General features: G+C 45.8%; 1 non-coding gene across 1 annotated transcript; it reads right to left on the bottom strand.

The window, feature by feature from the left end:
* Window positions 1-713: 713 nt before the first annotated feature.
* Window positions 714-817, bottom strand: LOC116666832. Its single transcript, XR_004323675.1, has one exon. It is a non-coding gene; the product is annotated as a U6 spliceosomal RNA (small nuclear RNA).
* Between the last annotated feature and the right edge of the window lie 4,520 nt (window positions 818-5,337).

Genomic DNA, 5,337 nt, shown 5'->3' with positions numbered 1-5,337 from the left:
TGCTGGTGGTTTCATCACTGGTCATCTTTCAGGTTTCCCCCTTCCTAGGTCCAGGAACTGGGCAAATAGATTACCGTCCTCTCACTGTCCGAATATCCTCAAGCAGCCTCCCACTGGACACCCCACGTAGGCGAGGGTCTTCCAAGGAGGGACAGGGTTCCTCCAACAGTGCACCTGGAACTCACTTTGCTGCACAGCTGGCTTCTGTCAGAACAAACATTGGGCTAAGCTGCCTTGGCTTCCCCAGACTGATCAGTTCCTGGATATTAAAGAAGAAATGGCCCAGATTCACACTGGCCCCCACTTCTCCTCCATTCCCTCAGCTAGAAGAATTCATTACCAAAGCCTCTTCTATTTTTTTGGAAAAAAAATACTCCATACATTTTAAAACAATCATGAGGGGGCAGAATTGTGGCAGGCAACATTTAACAAGTTCATTCAAGGGGGAAGGTACAGCTCAGTGGTAGAGTGTATGCTTAGCATGTACGAGGTCCTGGGTTCAATCTCCAGTACATCCATTAAATAAATAAACAAACAAATAAACAAATAAATAAATAAACCAAATAACCTCCCCCTTCAAGTAAAAAAACAAAAAAAAGTTCATTCAGCTCAGGAATTACGCCCTACAAGCGCTACTGAATCACACTCTAAGTCCATTCTGAAAAACCCACACATATGACTAATGTGTTATTTGATGTTCCAGTTTTTTTTTTTTAAATATGGAATGCTTCATGAATTTGCATGTCATCCTTCCTCAGGGGCCAGGCTAATCTTCTCCGTATGGTTCCAATTTTGGTACATCATGCTAGGAAGCCAGCATCATGTTCCAGTTTATTCAATGAGGTAATAATATGTGGTATGGATTGACTCTGTAGCAAAAAAGAAAATTCTTTCCTTTCTTTTTTAAAATAACAAATGACATCCTGTGGCCTCTCTTCCTTTTTTATGTATTTATTTTTATTATTATTATTTTTTTTTACCACAAGTACAATGCACCCCGATAAAAAAAGACGAACATCGTATGTATCCGTGGTAATAGCCATGGCGAAGGCAGTCAGAGGCATATTAACCACAGACTTATCTGTGGAGCAGCACCTTATGTAAGATGCATTTTCCTCTAGAGCCAGGCAGCGAAGAATCCACCTACGCAGTAGACAAGTGGCCCCTGGGCCCATGTGCCACCCAGTGTCGGGCCTCTGGTAGGTGGGGGTTGGGGGGGAGTTTTCTCACCAACTTAATTGACAAAACAAGGGTAGGATTTCCATTTAGCACAACAGAAGCGAGTATGTCAATTGGCACTTGATGCATTGTAGTCTGGTTGTACTAATGTCGCCTACGGAACCCTAAGATAATTTCAGTGACATCTTTCTTTTCTCTGGGGGAGAAATGTGCTTTCTGCCAGTGTCCGGCTGACAAGTCTGGATAAGCATTTGCGTGGTAGATGGAGACAGTGTATTTAAGGTTCACTTGAGGTTAGCTATTTAAGGTATCTTTTATAAAACTGACATTCCCCCCCACCCCCCACCAAAAAAAAAAAGAAAGAAAGATATAGGACTGAATACTTGGTGGAAGCTGATGGGATAACTTTGAGTCCCTCCTTCCAGGTGGCCAGAGGCTCCTTAAACTGTGGTCACCAAACGGATCATCCAAGAAAGCCAGAAACTCTCCTCCATGCACCTCTGTGAGCCTTAGGGTGTGGCCTGGTTAGCCATACGCCGCTGTTCATCTGCAGCCTCCCGCATCCAGTCACGACCGCACACAGCCTCCGTCACAGTCCTGCGGCCACGGACCGGCGGGTGGCTGTTCCCAGCGTGTGGGCCGTCACTCCGCGCGTGCGGATGGAGGCCCTGCCCTCGGCTGCGGCTGCCCCCCACTTCACGTCTCCACTCCCCAGCCCTGCCTGGCTTCTCTGCCTTCTCAGCTGCTCTACCATTGCTCTTTGTAGCAGCTCAGCCTCGCTGTTTTCCCAGAGCCTCCGTGAAACCCCCTAACCCAACCATCTCCACCATTTGTCCCTTCCAGGCCTCGGGGACCTGCTCAGGAGAGTCGTGGCGGCTGAGTCAACTGCTGACCTCAGCTGGAGACGCTGAGTTGCGTGGAACTTCTCTTCCTCTTGGTGCCGCTTCACATTATTTTCCCAGAGGTGCCTTCCAGCCTGGAATATCTAGGCTTAGAGGTGAGCAGGTGGTAAAAAACAAAACAAAACAAACAGAAAAACCAAGGAGGTGGAAATGCTGAACACTCCTTGGAAAAGTCCAGCAGTGGACGATTTGGAGAGGACTATAGTCTGAGAGGGACTCAGGCCAAAGGAGGGGAAAGGAGTGATGGGCACTGGCGTGTGAGAGTTGGAGGGCAGGACCCCGAGGCCTGGGGGTCGTCCGCGGTTCTCTGGCACACTGTGTGTCCTCATAGGACTCTTTTTCTGCTTGAGCTTTGCGTGGATTCCTGGTCCTTAGCATCCAAGACGCCAGACTAGAATGATCTATATATGTCCAGTTGCTCAGGCCAGAAACCTGAGCTGCTGAAGGTCAAAGCATGGGTCTCATTCACCAACCCATCTGCAGTATCTGACTTAGCCCCTGACATTCATTTGTTTTCCCACAGTCTTTGTTGCATATTCAGATGCCAGGAACATCGTAGGCATTCAGTTAGACAAATTTAAGCTCTTTTTACATCACATTCTGAAAATTGTGCCTCTAAAAAACTCCAGATTTTCCTGATTGGCAATTTAGCTGCCAGAATGCCTGGGAAGAAGAGACAGTTTGTTTAGAAGTAAAGATATTTTCCACTCGCTGATGAAAGAATCCAGATTTTGAGGAAGTATTGAATTGTCTGGTAAAGAAAATATTTAATAAAAAAATTGTAGATCCATACAACTAAAATTGCTAATATGGAGCTAATCCTCACTGCAAAGTTTTAAGGAAAAGGGCCTGCCAGACTTCGGGTTGGGTGTGCCCTTGAATGAAGGGGATGCCTTGAATTTCCCAGGGTACCACTCTGAAGTCACAGCAATCCGCATGGAATCCTTTGTCCCGTCAAATGAGATTCAGCATGGACCCTGGACCTTTGACAGTAGACAATAAACTCCCTACCTCTGTGACTCATTTTGGAAAAAAGAAAAGAGGAATTATACAATCAGATGTGTTCTTTTGGAGATTTTGGGAACAGCAAGACAGAAACCTTGTGGGCAGCAGGCTTAGGTTGGGCTGAAAACACACTGGAGTGTTTCTGTGTCCACGGAAGCCCTCCAGGCTGGCCGCAGCCCGGCTCTGTGAGAGCTATTAGGATGCAAAGCAGTCACGCAGGCTTGTTCCTGGAGCGTGTCTCACCTCTGTCCCCTCAACTCTGCCTCGGCCCATTCCTAAGTGTGAAAGTTCTGATTGTTATCTCAGTTACAGAATCCCATTCCTTGTCTGTTTTCTTTTGCCCTTATCCTCACATTTCTTTGAATGTCCTTTCATGGGACGCCTTGATCTGCTCCCAAAGAAATGCAATTATCAGAAATCAACCTCTCTCACCCATTTCTGCCCTAAGCAGCTTTTGCCCACCGGTGAATTTCACATTGTACTGAGAAACTCAGCAACTACTACTAATAACAATAAAATATGTTTGTATTTTTTAGATGACTTTTTCCACTGGGGACTCCCTGGTGAGAGACAGGCACTGAGCAGAGTGAGTGTGTATATGAGCTGGAAATAGAGAGCAGGAAAGAGACCTGGCCAGCTGAAGCCTTTCCTTGACAGCTAATTTCCATTTTTTGGTATCAAGGGGTCTGTGCCGGTAATTGGCATGCAGATTGTGTCTGATGGGCCTGTTATACAGAATAAAGGAATCTGCTAGTTAGAATAAGCCAACCCCAGGCTGATGGATGGGGCATAAGGAGGTCATTGCAAAAGAGAAATTGTGTGTGTGTGTCCCTGTGCGTGCGTGTGTTTCACAAGAATTCCTACCCCACTCCCGTCTCCCTCTTTATTCAGCAAACTCTAATCTTTCATATTGCATTGAGACAAATGTTGCTCCGGTTCTCTCCCTCTCTCTGTTTTTCCCTGGAAGGGATATTTGATGGAACCCACTCCAGGTTTTAATAAAGTGTGGGGGCAAAGGAGAAATTAAAGCGGTGTCATGGTTTGTTAGCAGCCCAGGATCTTCCAGGATGGGCTGAGGCTACAAATTATACTCTGGAATTAATTGGCAGAAGGTAGTTCTCCTGTCCATCATTCTTCATCCAAAGGTGTGGGTGGAAGCGGTCGTGGGACGTCAACAGGAAAATGTGTGCTCTTCTCCATTTCCCCTTTGCTTTGGCTAAGTTACTGGTCTGATTAGGTAGCTGTTTTCTGGACCCTCACCCCGTGCTTCGATTAGGTAGGAGTTGTGCTATTTGCTGTTACCTCTTGGCTTAGCTGGGCCATCCTAGGTGTCCTCTTAAGCAGGGTGCTTTCAGTTCAGGGACCTGCTATGGGTCAACGGGGTCCAAAGCGAGGCTTCCTACAGCCATGCGAAATTGAAAGAACATATAGCTTCCTTCTCCAAAGCTCTATAAAAACCAAAACCATTGCAGAGTTAACTCTTATAAATGCAATATAGGTATGTTAGATAGACTGCTATGTTTAGGGTAAGATTTTAAGAAACATTAAAACATAGAAAGAACCAGCTTCTGCTTACCCACCCTGGGTTCCTCCTCCTGGACTGGAAGAGATGATACGGCTCTTCCTTGACTTGTCCGGGACGTGCATTTAGACAGCGAGAGGAGTTACCCGCTCTCAGCCAGCCACTGGCTTTCCCTAAGAGCTCAGTTCCCTGCCTTGCTGTATACGGGAGAAAATGCCTCTGTACTCTGCAGGCCTGAGTCTGTCTTTCCTGGTGCAAAAGGGAAGAATTCCTGTGTGTTGACCCCAGAAATCCTGCGGGTGAACCTTCCCCAACTAGAAAGGAGGAATTTTCTTCTGTCTGGCTCCTTCTATTTGAACACAAAATTTGAGTTTATCACAGCTGTTGAATGAATTTAAGCTTCTCTTTATGGTATTCATAGTCCTTCTCATTGTCTTGGAGTCTCATGTCTAACAGGACATCTGACAATAATGTATGTGAGGCTTTTAGAGACTTTAAAAACATATTCAAACAGAACTTTATAATATTTTCTTAAAAAGGAAATATCCATCAGAGAAAACTCTTTGCTTTCTTATTTTTCATTAGATAAATTCCATCGTGTCACTGAGCAGACATCAGCAAGTGTTCTCAAACCCTTCCTTTGTCTCCTGAACGCGTCCAGAAGGGTCCCATCAGGTTATCTTTTGGGGCCATGTCTTCCCCCAAGGCTGCGACAGGTAACAGGTGAAT

The sequence above is a fragment of the Camelus ferus genome, chromosome 1 (genome assembly GCF_009834535.1).
Source record: "Camelus ferus isolate YT-003-E chromosome 1, BCGSAC_Cfer_1.0, whole genome shotgun sequence".
Lineage (NCBI taxonomy): Eukaryota > Metazoa > Chordata > Mammalia > Artiodactyla > Camelidae > Camelus > Camelus ferus.
This window is presented reverse-complemented; position numbering and strand designations above follow the sequence as displayed.